This window comes from Rhinopithecus bieti, unplaced genomic scaffold (assembly GCF_001698545.2).
Source record: "Rhinopithecus bieti isolate Rb0 unplaced genomic scaffold, ASM169854v2 scaffold_28547, whole genome shotgun sequence".
Classification (NCBI taxonomy): Eukaryota; Metazoa; Chordata; class Mammalia; order Primates; family Cercopithecidae; genus Rhinopithecus; species Rhinopithecus bieti.
Window position 1 is genome coordinate 68,772 of NW_016813480.1, and position 14,971 is coordinate 83,742.

Sequence of the window (14,971 nt, forward strand, 5' to 3'; positions counted from 1 at the left end):
GTCTCTCTGTATAATTCAATCACACATGTCCCAGTAGCAGGGAAGCATTTGGACCAGGTTGCCAGTTTTTTCTTATTCAACAATCCTGATGCCTCAGGGGTGGTACCAATAAGATATTAATTTCCCTGGAGAAATTTTCTTCTAATCATGCATATTGAGCTTGAAGCCCTTAGGCACAGGCAGATTCGGATAATTTATTTTTTTCACCGAAGCTATTTTTTTGTTTTTGTTTTACTCACAGTTCATAGTGTTTATTACATTCACTTGAGAAAATTTTTCTCCACTTTCCGCACTTTATGTCCTCAGTCTTTTTGGCATAAGACAGGATGTGGCTTTGCAGCTGCCTCCAACCACGCCTTTGGAAGCGAGAGATGGCAGCTCCCAGGCTCCCCGGGCCTGCAGTCCAGATGTGAGAGCGTGAGAAGCTGTCTTCCTGGGCTAGAACAAAATGTGGGTGATTCAGTCTCATTTAGCCCTGCCTACAGAAAGGTTTTTCTTTTCAGGGGCATTTTTAAAAGATAGTAACTCTTATTCTCCAGGTAAATCGCCATCAGAAGCTAATTTCTGAACATCTACCATCATTGACCATTTTTGGCTTGGGTTTAAATAAAAATGTAAATTAAATTAAATAAATATCCACCATCATCTCCAAGGCCTACTTATGTTAGAGAAAGTGTAGCTAGAGAGACAAGAGTTGGATGGAGAGCGTCTTCATTCCACACATTGAGAGTAAATCAGTGAAGTGCCTCTGAAATATTCAAAAAAAGTAGGAAATCTGATACAAAAGTAGACTAGGTCAACAGGAGCCTCTAGGGTCCTGTAGCTATTGGGCTAGTACAGAGCCTAGGGTTAACGTGGATCTATTTCACTTAGACTGCCCTGGGAATTTTCCTGCACATTCGTCACACAATTTGATTCAGGTTGTCCCACTGCCCAGGGAAGCTGGGCTATGTGTGAGATTTGTTTGGAAGCAGTAATGAATCCAATTGGGGATGAACGTCTAGGTTTGAGGAGCAAGCACTTCTAGCCAAAAAAAATATCCAAATAAGGATGGAGGGGCAAGAACAGTCAAATGTAGCTTACTCGTCGTTTTCAACACGTGTGCTTTCAGTTTTCTTCTTCATCATCAGGGTGCTAGCAGTATTGCATCAGCATCCATATAAAGAAAGGGAGATGCAACAGGGAGCCGCGGGGAAAGCTCTGACTGAGGAGTTGGGAGTGTGAGGGATCTGCTGTCCCTGGCTGGGCGGCCACAGAGAAGCCACAGACGCCTCTGGCCCCACTGCAAAAGTCTGTTGGTTTATGTTTCTAAGTGATCATCATGTCTTTAGAAATTAGCCATGCAGATGAGCTCTCCCCAGATGTTTGTTGGAAGATTTTAGTAAGTACAGATGCTCCTTGACTTACAGTGGGGTCACATCCTCATAAACCCATCATAAGCTGAAAATATTATAAGTCAAAACTGCATTTAATACACCTAACCTGCCAAACATCAGAGCTGAACATAACCTTCCTAAATGCACCTACAATTGGGCAAAATCATCTAACACAAAGCCTATTTGATAATAAAGTGTTAGACTGAATACTATACTAAAAGTGAAAAGCAATGGTTGTATGGGTACTAGAAATACAGTTTCTACGGAATGCTTGCCACTTTCGCTTCACCATAAACTTGAAAAATCATTCGTCAAGGAATGTCTGTAGTTGTTTTTTGTTGAATTGTGTCCCCCAGAAAGATACATTCGCGTTATAATCCTGGGTACCTGTAAATGTGAACTTATGTTGAAACAGAATATTTGCAGATGTCATCAAGTTAAGATGAGGTTATAGTGGATTAGGGTGGACTCTAATCCAACGACTGGTGTCCTTATAAAGAGGAGAATTTGGACACAGACGTAGAAAGAATGCTATGTGACAAGGGAGGCAGAGAAGGTAGGGACTGGAGTGATGTGCCTACAAGCCAAAGGACACCAAGGATCACCAGGCAAATACCAGAATCTAAGAGAGAGACTTGGAATGGACTCTCCCTCAAGCCTCCAGAAAGAACCAATCTTGCCATTCTGTCGAAGGGAACACCACTGTCCCAGAAGTGACCACACCTTGATCCTGAACTTCTGGCCTCCAGAACTGTAAAATAATAAATTTCTGTTGTTTTAAGCCACCCAGTTTGTGGTACATTGTCATGACAGCCCTAGGAATCCAACACAGCAGTCATCTCACACAGGCCAGTATAACTAGTTTAGAACAAGATTCATTATATCTGTTAGATGTCAAGGGAATATTCTTTGGTTTCAATGATGGCAAGTTTATTTTGATAATACAGCTGACTTTGCTATTTTTACTGGGAGTTTTTGGAATGCATATTCATTTCATGCTCCTAAAAAGATTAAGCATGCATGTGTGCATGTGTATATCTATCCATCCACTAAGTTGTATCTCATTTTAAAAAAAAATGAAATCAGGCTGGGCATGGTGGCTTACACCTGTAACCCCAGCACTATGGGAGGCTGAGGCAGGTGGATCACCTGAGGTCAGGAGTTCAAGACCAGCCTGACCAACATGGTGAAATCCCAACTCTACTTAAAATACAAAAATTAGCCAGGTGTGGTGGTGGGGACCTGTAATCTCAGCTACTTGGGAGCCTGAGACAGGAGAATTGCTTGAACCCAGGTGGTGGAGGTTGCGGTGAGCTGCGATTGTGCCATTGCACTCCAGTCTGGGCAACGAGAGCAAAACTCCGTCTAAAAAAAAAAAGAAAAGAAAAAAAAAGAAATCCTATTTTTTAGTATCAGGAAATGAATTAAATACTTCATCTATTTTCTACAAAAAGGTGACCTATGTTTACATTTTCAACCTCATATTTAACAGTGATTGTGCAATATTATTGCATTCTCTAGTTAGCCACTCCCAAGCAGTGGAAATGTCTGCTTGCCAGCTCTCAGTGGAGAAGTAAATTGCCCTCTGACCGCGCTGGTGAGGCGCCACTCTATTTAAAGTCAATTTGAGGAAGAGTGATCATCTCCTATGTGGGGAAGGCCAAGTTAAGACTTCTGTTCAGATCCACTGGAATTTACGTATCTACACCCACTAGAGGACACTTCCACCTTGGTTCATGCTACACAAAAAGAAGCAGACCCCTGACAACTACTTGGTGACTGGCATAAATGAAGACTTACTGAACTTGAATGTGGGCCTCAAAACTGATTTTTATTTTGACTTAATTATCTGGCTTAAGACTTTTCTTTTTTACTGATTGGCCTGATTTTCACAGTCATGTTGTCATTTTTCTCATCAGCTTACTGAAACAGCCTTGGAGTCATGTACAATTCAACGTGCATGCACACAATTCAGTGCTGCCCTTCAAAACTTTCTGTCCTACCATCGTTCCTTTTTGGTTTTTGTTTTCCAGAATACAACTCATTTAAGTAAGGAGAACTGAAGGGAGCTTTTAAAAAATGATTCTGAAAGAATTTATATGATCACTGGGAAATATATATACTATTTCTCTAAATAAAATAATAATTTAAAAAATAAAGTGGAATATGAAAATCAGCCTGTGATTTTAAGTAACCACGTTTTAAAATCAGCTTTTAAAATGGGACATTTTCGGCTGGGCGCGGTGGCTCAAGCCTGTAATCCCAGCACTTTGGGAGGCCGAGACGGGCGGATCACGAGGACAGGAGATCGAGACCATCCTGGCTAACACGGTGACACCCTGTCTCTACTAAAAAAATACAAAAAAAAAAAAAAAAAAAAAAAAAAAACTAGCCGGGCGAGGTGGCGGGCGCCTGTAGTCCCAGCTACTCGGGAGGCTGAGGCAGGAGAATGGCGTAAACCCCGGAGGCGGAGCTTGCAGTGAGCTGAGATCCGGCCACCGCACTCCAGCCTGGGTGACAGAGCGAGACTCCGTCTCAAAAAAAAAAAAAGGGGGGACATTTTCAAATCTAATTTATAAAATTATTGTTTGAATTAGAAAAAGAGAATTTCTGGCACCTCTGCAGTTGGGAACTCTATGTGCCCTGGAATTAACAAGAGAGACTAAACTACACATTGCTGGTTGGTTGACTGGGCAGAATGAGAAAGACAGTCTTTAAACTGAAAAACAATTTTATCTTTTTCTGTAGATAAGGTGTTTTTCAGAAGATATATAGTGTATATTATTCACTCACATATATATTCACAGACAAATATCCTAAGTGTAGAATCTTTTTTTTTTTTTTTTTTTTTTTTTGAGACGGAGTCTTGCTCTGCCGCCAGGCTGGAGTGCAGTGGCGCTCTCAGCTCACTGCCAAGCTACACCTCCCGGGTCACGCCATTCTCCTGTCTCAGCCTCCCGAGTAGCTGGGAACTACAGGCGCCCGCCTCGTCGCCCGGCTAGTTTTTTGTATGTTTTTTAGTAAGACGGGGGTTTCACCGTATTACCAGGATGGTCCTCGATCTTGACTCATGATCCGCCCGTCTCGGCCTCCCAAAGTGCTGGAATTAACACGGCTTGAGCCACCGCGCCCGCCAAGTGTGAGAATCTTAACTGAAAATATATGAACTGTTGGCCAGGGGCAGTGGCTCATGCCTGTAATCCTAGCACTTTGGGAGACCAAGGCAGGCAGATCACAAAGTCAAGAGATTGAGACCATCCTGACAAACATGGTGAAATCCCGTCTCTACTAAAAATACAAAAAATTAGCCGGACTACAGGTGGCACGCCCCTGTAGTCCCAGCTACTCGGGAGGCTGAAGTAGGAGAATCACTTGAACCCTGGAGGCGGAGGTTGCAGTGAGCCAAGATCACGCCACTGCACTCCAGCCGGCTATGGAGTAAGACTCTGTCTCAAAAAGAAAGAAAGAAAGAAAATATATATATATACACACATCTGAACTGCCAATATCCACAGGGTTAATATCTAAGATGGTAGGATTATGAATGGTTTCTCCCTTTTTTTCTACTCTTCTGTATTTTCTATAGCAATTATATAGTTCTATTATAATGGTAAAATATGATTAATTTTTTTTTTTTTTTTTTTTTTTTTTTTTTTTTGTGACGGAGTCTCGCTCTGTCACCCAGGCTGGAGTGCTGTGGCCGGATCTCAGCCCACTGCAAGCTCCGCCTCCCGGGTTCACGTCATTCTCCTGCCTCAGCCTCCCGGGTAGCTGGGACTACAGGCGCCCGCCACCTCGCCCGGCTAGTTTTTTGTAGTTTTTAGTAGAGACGGGGTTTCACCGTGTTAGCCAGGATGGTCTCTATCTCCTGTCCTCGTGATCCGCCCGTCTCGGCCTCCCAAAGTGCTGGGATTACAGGCTTGAGCCACCGCACCCGGCATGATTAATTGTTAAAATGAACTGAGAACAAACCTGATTCTATGAAACATGTCTACAGACAGCTGGGAAACAGCCATGGATGACAGAACCTGCTGTTACACTGTTACCAAGGATGAGAAGTGGCCTGATTTGGGTGAAAAATGCTTACACCAAGGCCAAGAGACAGGGCAGCAGCAGGCTCTCCAGGTGAATTTCCCCCTGGCCAATGGCCCCAGATCAGCCTTCTCAAGGCTAAAGTGTCATGGAGTCCAAGCTGGCACCACTTTTGTTGTGTCAAGCTCATTTTGTCTTTAATCTGAGCCTGCTTTGATGTGTTCAAAGGAAATGCTGAGAATTTTTAGAGCAGAGAAAGCAGTGAAGAGCCTGGCTCCCCAATCTGTCCATCTGGATAGACACTTTGAATCCAGAAAGCTTCTGGCACCTTCACAGTTGAGAACTTTATGTGCCCTGGAATCAGCAAGAAAAACTAAACTATTTATCGTAGGATATCTGGCCCGGCAGGATGAAAAAGGCGGTCTTCAAATTGAAGTAACAGGCTTACTTTTACTGTAAGAAGTGTGTTTTGCAGAGGATATACTTAAAAGACAAAAATATTAATCCTGAGAATATCAAGGAGTCTGCTAAGGAGGACTTTCACACTTTCGTTTATTCCTTTATCACTCACTCATTCATGCATGCAGTTAATTAACCCCAGCTGAGTGCGGGTGTGTGGCCAGTCCTTAAAGCAGTGGTTCTGAAAGTGTGGGTCCACAACTAGAAGTACAGGCAACACCTGAGAACTTCTCAGTGATGCAAATTCTCAGACACAACCTCCAGACTGCAGCATTGAAGTCTCCAGGTGTGTGGCTCAGCAATCTGCGTTTTAACAAGCCCTCCAGATGATTCCTGTAGCCGCTAAAGTTCGAGGACCACAGGTGTTATGCATGGGTGTATGGCAGTGGAGCTGGAAAGCAATTGCTGTTAAGTATTTCAGCTGGGCACAGTGGCTCACAACTCTGTTACCAGCACTTTGGGAGGCCAAGGTGGGAGAATTGTTTGAACCCAGAAGTTCGAGGCCAGTCTGGGCAACGTGGCGAGACCCGTCTCTAAAACAATTATTATTTTTTTTTAAAAAGGACAATAGTGTGTGGGGTGGGCATGGTGGCTCATGCCTATAATTTTAGCACTTTGGAAGGCCAAGGCAGGAGGACTGCTTGAGCTCAGGAGTTCAAGATCAACCTGGGCTACATAGTGAGACTTTGTCTCCACAAAAAATAAACAAGATCATCCACCATGGTGGTGCACACCTCTGGTCCCCTACTCAAGAGGCTGAGGTGGAAGGAACGCTTGAGCCCCAGAAGTCGAGGCTACAGTAAGCCATGAGCCATTATTGTGCCACTGCACTCCGGCATGGGTGTCAGAGTGAGACCTTGTCTCAAAAAAAAAAAAAAAAAGCACAATAGTGTGTGGAAGAAGTTCATAGTTCTAGGGAAGCACAGAGTGCAAGGCAACCCCATTACTCCATGGAGAGGACTTTCCACAGCCTATTTCTTTGCACTGAATGTCTGATTCCACTTTTAGGATGAAATGTGCAGTCTTCTTGATCCAATATTGTATTAATTTGAAGTAATCATTCCAAGTAGCTTCCAGAATGAAGTAAAAGGACTCAAATTTAAAAATATCTCCATTCTTTCTTGCTTATGTTCTTTGATCAAGCTGTCTTTATTTGTGCTCTTATGAAATGGCTATAGCCCAGTCCTCACAGCCCAGCATAAGTTTGCCAAAAGGTACTCCAGGAATCCTAAATGGTTATCAATGATGTCACTTGATAGACAGCATTAGCTGTCCACATGATGCACTTAGAGCAAACACTTCCTACTTACAATGACACTCATTTTCTTTTGTTTTCCTCTTCTCTTCTTTTTTCCTCACTACATCATCTTTAGCTGAGAAGGTAGTAATGCTGCAGACGAGCCCTCCTATCAAATGTAACAGGCTTGGACACAGCTGTGTGGGAGGTAAGGCTGCTTGCGATGTGAGTCGCCTCCAGGATCTCCTGGGTCAAAAGGACTTGTTTTGCAGTCGAATCTTTTGTGTCTCATGTTTTTCTGCTTCTCTGGAGAGGAATGCCCAAAGAGGCGTGGCTCAGAGGTTAACCACAGTTATGCAGACAACAGCTGGTTGCTTTTTTCATTGCTTCCTAAGGGTTTAATTTTGGATCCTGTCCAAATAGCCATGTTTTGGATAGAAAGTGGGAAAACAGCCGAATTAAGATTGCTATAGTTGCCTCTATCATGGACATCATCCTCATAGGTTTCAACTGGAGGCTTGAGGTTATGTTTTCAATGACTAATGTATGTCTTTATTTAAATTCCATCATAGGACAACCTAATACCTGCTAATCACAGCTGTTGAAAATTGTGCAACTACATTCTACCATTAATCGAATGCTTGCAATGTGCTAGGCGTTACGTTGATATTTCCTGCTATAACCGCATGTCAGCATTCTAAAGGAGGTTTTATTACCCCATTTTGCAGCTGTGGAAACTGAAGCTGAGAGAGGTTAAGTAATGTGTGCAGGGTAATATAGTAAGTAAGTTGCAAGATTGGAGTTTGATTCAGGTGTGTCTGACTCCACCATGTTATGGTGTCTCTCTGATATCCCTGTAGTGAAGCGATAAAATGATGACATTCATTTGGTTAAAGAACACCGATTCTGTCTTCTAGAAATGTGCTCTGGCCAGGCTCAGACATAGCATTCTAGATCAATGACTGCATCACAGATTTCTTATCAGGCTAAAGCTGATCAAGTTGCAGGGCAATTTACTGACAAATGATAGATTCCAGAGCTGGCAAATAGGTTTTTTGCACCAATCCTGATTATTTGTCCATGTATGCCTGGAGTGCTGTGTTGAGAAAGTGTCTGAGGCCACATTTGAGCCCAGGGGCAAGGTGTACTCTGATGGATACGGTGACATCTGGCCTGGCATCAAGAGAGGCAACTACAGGGAATATGATAAATATTTTGTAATATTTGATGTATTGAATTGGATGCCAAGTGTCCTAAAATTTAGGCTCACACCTTGAATTTAGATCTTATAATAACTGCCATTGAAAATTATGTATCATAAAAATGGGTTCAGTAAAATGTGGTGTTACCTCATCAGTTCTGTGTGATGTGGGGGATGATGAAATACCACAATAGATTGGATTAGAATTGATGCAAGCATGCTTCATTCTAAGGAAACCTACACTCATAAATTTACAAATTATGAGATTCTCAACCTTACAAAAGGATAACTGGGATGCTTTTAAAGAGTAACATCACCTCAGCACTACCCCAAACACACCCAATGCATGCAGAGTCTTTCATGATCCCATTCAAGATGGGAGAGGGAGTCAGAATAAGAAACTAAGCTTGTTCTTGTTAGCATATTGTTAATACTATCCAATGTGATCTACAGATTCAAGGCAATCCTTATGAAAATTCCAATGATGTTTTTCACAGAAATAGAAAAAATAATCCCAAAATTTGTCCAAAAGCACAAAAGACCCGAAATGGCCAAAGCAATAATGAGTAAAAAGAACAAAGCTGGAGACATCATACTACCTGATTTTGAACTATACTATAAAGCTACAATAATGAAAACAGTATTCTACTTGAATCTTAAATTCAGCTGATGTTAAAAAGAGAGAGAAAAAAAGAGAGTATGGTACTGGCATAAAAACAAACACACAGACCAGTGGAACAGAACAGAGAGCCCAGAAATAAATCTTTGTATTTGTGGTTAATTGATTTTCACAAAAGTGCCAAGGACACACAATGAAGGAAGGGCAGTCTCTTCAATAAATAGTACTGAGACAACTGTATATCCACTTGCAGAAGAACAAAATTGAACCCTTATCTCACACCACATGCAAAAATCTAACCAAAGTGGATTAAAGACTTAAATGTAGGACCTGGAATTGTAAAACTACTAGAAGAAAACGTAGGGGAAAAGCTCCATGACATTGATCTGGGCAATGATTTTTTTTTTTTTTGATATTATACCAAAAGCACAGGCAACAAAAGCAAAACTAGACAAATGGAATTGCATCAAACTAAAAAAGCTTCTGCACAGCAAAGAAAATAATGGAGTGAAGAGACAACCTATGGAATAGAAGAAAATATTTGCAAACCATACATCCAATAAGGGGTTAATATTCAAAATACATAAGGAATGCAAAGAACTCAACAGTAAGAAAGCAAATAATCAGACTAAAAATAGGCAATGGGTATGCATAGATATTCCTCAAAAGAAGATATACAGATGGCCAACAGGTATACGAAAAATGCTCAAGTCATTAACCATTAGAGAAACGCAAATTAAAACCATAATCAGATATCACCTCACACCTGTCAGAATGACTATTATCAAAAAGATGAAAGATAACAAGCATTGGCAGGGATGTGGAGAAAGGAAACCCTTGTACACCGTCAATGGGAATGCTGTTAATGGGTGCACAAATTAGTACAGTCATTATGGGAAACGATGTGGAGGTTCCTCAAAAAATTAAAAATAGAACTACCACATGGCCCAGCAATCCCACTACTGGGTATATATCCAAAGGAAATGAAATCAGTATGGTAAAGAGATATCTGCACTCCCATGTTTATTGCACCACTAATCACAATAGCCAAGATATGGAATCAACCTAAGTGTCCCTTGATGGATGAATGGATAAAGAAAATGTGATATTTATACACAAGGGAATACTATTCACCATGAAAAGAAGGAAATCATGTCATTTGTGACAACACAGATAAACCTGGAGGACGTTACGTTAAGTGAAAGAAGTCAAGCACAGAAAGACAAATATCACATGATCTCACTTATATGTGAAATCCGAAAAAGTTGGACTCTGAAGTAGGGAGGAGAATGTTGGTTACCAAGTACTGGGGAGTGGGGTTGCTGGGAAGATGTTGGTCAAAGAATACAAAATTTCACTTAGACAGGAGGAGTAAGTTTAAGAGATCTATTGTACAACATGCTGACTATAGTTAATAACAATACATTGTATTCTTAAAAATTGCTAAGAAAATGGAGTTTAAGTGTCCTCACCACAAAAAATGAAAAGTATATGAGGTGAGTAATATGTTAATTCACTCAATTTAGCTGTTCCCAAAATATATGCATATTTCAAAACAACATGTTGCACATGATAAATATACAACATTTTATTTGTCAATTTAAAATAAATGAAGCTAAAGTGTTGGGAGACTACTTATTGAAGAGCAATCAGGAATGCGCATTTATGAAACTGATGCTGGAGTATTAGGCAAGAGGAACTATTATTCAATGTATAGAGCCCAACTACCTGGGGTGCTGAGGCAGGAGAGTTGCTTCAGCCCAGGAATTCGAGGCTATGGTGAGCTATGATTGTCCGTGTGAGTAGCCGCTGCACTCCAACCTGGGAAAAACAGTGAGACCTTGTCTCTAAAACAAAAGCAAAATTTATGTGCACAACTTTTTTTTTTTTTTTTTTGAGACAGAGTCTCTCTCTGTCACCCAGGCTGGATGGAGGGCAGTGGCGTGATCTCAGCTCACTGCAAGCTCCACCTTCCAGAATACATCTATCAATGAAAGGCTTCGCTATTGATATTCTTGAGGTGAAAGAAAATGTCAATAGGTGAGAAAGATCTTTATACCAAATCTTCACAATCTTCAGCTCAATCTTGAGTTGAGTTGATTTTCACAACATGGCCTTGGACTCGGATGATGCTGCATCCTCCATGTGGTCTGACATCTCCAGCAAGGTTTGGCACATTGTGGATGGAGCAAACCTACCTCTGGAATCAAATCATTATGCCAAGGCATCCAGGCTGAGGGTAACCCAGGATGGAATGTTTCCCAGGATCACTGGGACCTTTCTACCCACATGAGGCCATCAACTGAGAATGGCTTTCTCCAGGCCAGACTTGGGGGTTGATGCTATCTATACAAGTGTGCAAGAGTCAACAAGAGTTTTGTGTGACTTTGCTCAGGATACTTTGAAAAGTTGTTTAATCTTCTATTTCTGGTTATGCATATTTTCAACTATTAAAACCACGCAAGAATCACTGTTCACTAATTAAAGCAACAATTTCATATTGAGAACATCTTGTAAATTCAAAATAATTGGGGGGTACTCTTACATTTAATGTGCTTTCAAAGTACATCTGCAATGTACTTTACTACTTCTTCTGAAGAGGTGACCATATGGCGCACAATCGGAGTTTTAAAGCATGCAAAGTTCATGTGACATTTCACTTACCGTTGACAGTGACTTTACAGAGGCAGTTTTCTTTTGGGTAACATGGTACTTCACAACATCCTGGATGTACCCAGTGGTCACTGAAGCAATCCTTTGACCCAGCCCCATGCATGGCCAATAAACTCTCACAGAGGGACTGGATGCAATGGGCCAGGATGAGTATTGAAAGCTGAGAACATCTATAGCTGTACAGCACAGTGTCCCCTAATCATTTGGAAGAATCACCTTACCAGAGGCAATATGTACTTACAGAAATTAACTTTTTCACTACTTCATACTGAAGGAGGAAAAAAAAGAAGAAATTAATTTATATTCTATACAGTCTTGCGCAAAGTATTAGATTTAAAAAGCATTAGATTTTAAAACATTAGGCTAAATAAAATCTTTTGATCTAAAAAAGTCTTTATTTACCTACTTCCCTCATGGTCCCCTGTTCCCTGTTCTGCTCCTCTTCACATCTCCAGCCAAAGATGACAAGAGCCTGTTCCTGTAATCACCGCTTTGCTATGCCACATGATAAAATACACAGGTCGACTACAACCAGGTGCACGCTTCTACATGTGTTTACTGAAACAAAGATCTCAAGAAACAATAGTTTTCCTTATTCTGTAGGATGCACTCTGATGTTTTCTGTTTGATTTTGCTTTTTGAAACATGCTGCAAGTCAGTTTGGAACATCACTGTTTAACAGAACATTCTGTGATGATGGAGACGTTCTATAGCGGCGCTGTCCGTTACAGAATCCACCAGCCACGTGTGTCTGTTGAGCTCTGGAAATGTCTAATGAGCACTGAAGAAATAAATTTTGATTTTACTTTAAAGAAAATTACATTTAAAGGTAAATAGTCATATTTAAATTTAAAGAGTCATGAGGATGGGCCAGTGGCTATTGTACTGAACAAGTCAGCTTTGAAAACCTCTTTGGTAGTATTTAATAAAGCTAACTACGCCTCTACCCTAGAACCCAGCCATTCTGCTCCTAGGGGGAAAAGCACTCGGGTCACATAACACTGTTCTAGAAATGGAATTCTCTGCAAGTCTGGCTGCTGAAACTGTCTGTTGTAACCTGAGACAGGTTTTATCTGTAACTGCTGAAATAACTTATTCAACTCTAGGACCAATTTTGCCCGCTGCTGTTGCCCACAGATGAGCGCTGCCCAGCTCCCCAAAACCATCCTAGTGTCAATGAACTTTCTCAAAGAGTAATATGTAACGTTTCTCTTTCCTACAAAACCTCCAACCTTCGTTTGTTCTTCAGACCTACCAAAGACTACCCAGTCTGTGTGTATTCTTTCTCCCCGGGGAAGCTTTACATCTATTCATCTCTACCTTTTTATTCTGACTTTGACAATACCCAAGGAAAATACGTGAATATGTCCATGAAGGAATATGCAATATAACAACACAAAACTGGAAATAACTCAGTGTTAGCCAATGGTAGAATTAATTTTTTTAAAGGATAGTGTTGTCATACAATAAAATACTATACAGCTATTTTAAACAAGAATAAACTCATACCATAAGAACATAATGTTTGAGTGAAAGAAGCCAGACAGAAGAGTTCATACTGTGTGATTTCACTTATACCATGATTAAAAATAGGCAAGATAATCTATGGTGATAGAAGTTGCCTCTAGAGGTGGGTGATTATTGACTGGGCAGTCACTTTAAGGAAACTTCTGGGGTGCTGGAAATGTTCTATATCATGATTTGGGTGTTGGTTACATGGGTATATACACATGTTAAAAAAATCAGAGTTATACATTTGAGATTTATGTGCATATTGTAAACTGTATAATAGGAGAAAAACAAACTAACTGTTTTTTCCTATTGTATTCTTAACAGAACACTTCTGACACCAGATGTGTGGGTTTTTTGTTTATTTGTTTGTTTGTTTGTTTTCCTCTGTACACAAAGCAATTCTCCAGTGTCTTATAATTCAACTCAATTTGAACACTACCTGGAGATAGTGTCAGATCCTCCACTGGTTAAGAGCTCAGTGCCACAAAACTGTCCCCACTTCAGACACCAATCACAGGCCCCACGTTGCAGCCTGTGCTTCTGACCAACCAGCTATAAATCAGGGTTCCCATGTCCTCCTCATCGAGTTCAATAATTTGCCAGAGGCCAGGCGCCACTGGTGGCTCACACCTGTAATCCCAGCACTTTGGGAGGTCGAATTGGGTGGATCACCTGAGGTCAGGAGCTTGAGACCAGCCTGGCCAACATGTAAAACCCTGTCTCTACTGAAAATACAAAAAATTAGCCAGGGGTGGTGGCGTGCCTGTAGTTCTAGCTACTTGGAAGGCTGAGGCAGAAGAATCGCTTGAAACCTGGGAGGCAGAAGTTGCAGTGCAGATCACGCCATCGCACTCCAGCCTGGGTGACAGAGTGAGACCCCATCTCAAAATAATAACAATAATAATAATAATAATACTTTGCCAGGGGTGCTCACAGAACTCAGGGAAATACTTGTGTTGATCCACTTTTTATAAAGAACATTACAAAGGCTACAGATGAACAGCCAGATGGAAGAGACACATAGTGCAAGGTATGTGGGAAGGAGCTAGGAGCTTCCATGATCTCTTGAGGTGCACCACCCTCCAGACACCTCCACAGGTTCAGCAACCCTGAACCCTGTCCTTTGGGTTTTGATGGAGGTTTTATTATATAGGCATGATTGATTATGTTATTGGTCATTGGTGATCAACTTAACCATCAGCCCCTCTCCCCTCCCCAGAGGTCAGGGAATGGGGCTGAAAGTTCCAGCCCTCAGATCACAAGGTTGGTTCCCCCAGGAGCCAGCTTCCATCCTGAGGCTATCTGGGAGCCCCCAGCCATCAGTCATTTGTTAACATTCCAAAAAGGCACTTATTACTCAGAGATTCCAGGGGTTTTAGGAGCTCTGGGTCAGGAGACAGGAAAAAAACCAAATATCTACTTTGTATTATACATCATGATATCTCAATTATACTTCAATAAAAAATATTTTAAGCAGGGCATGGTGGCATATGCCTAGAGTCCCATCTGGGGAGGCCAAGGCAGGAAGATTGCTCAGCCCCAGGAGTTGGAAGCCACCCTGGCCAATATAGCAAGACCCCATCTCTAAAAACTGTCTTGTCTTGTCTTTTCCTTTCCTTTCCTCACTTTTCTTTTCTTTTCTTCTCTTTTCTATGTTTTCTTTTCTTTTTGACAGAGGGTCTTGCTCTGTCACCCAGACTGGAGTGTAGTGGCATGATCAGGGCTCACTGCAGCCTTGATCTCCCAAGCTCAAGCGATTCTCCCACCTCAGTACCACCCTCCACCTCCTCCCGGTCACCCGCTAAGTAGCTGGGACTACAGGCATGTGCCCCACTCACCGCTAATTTTCCTTTTTTTTTTTA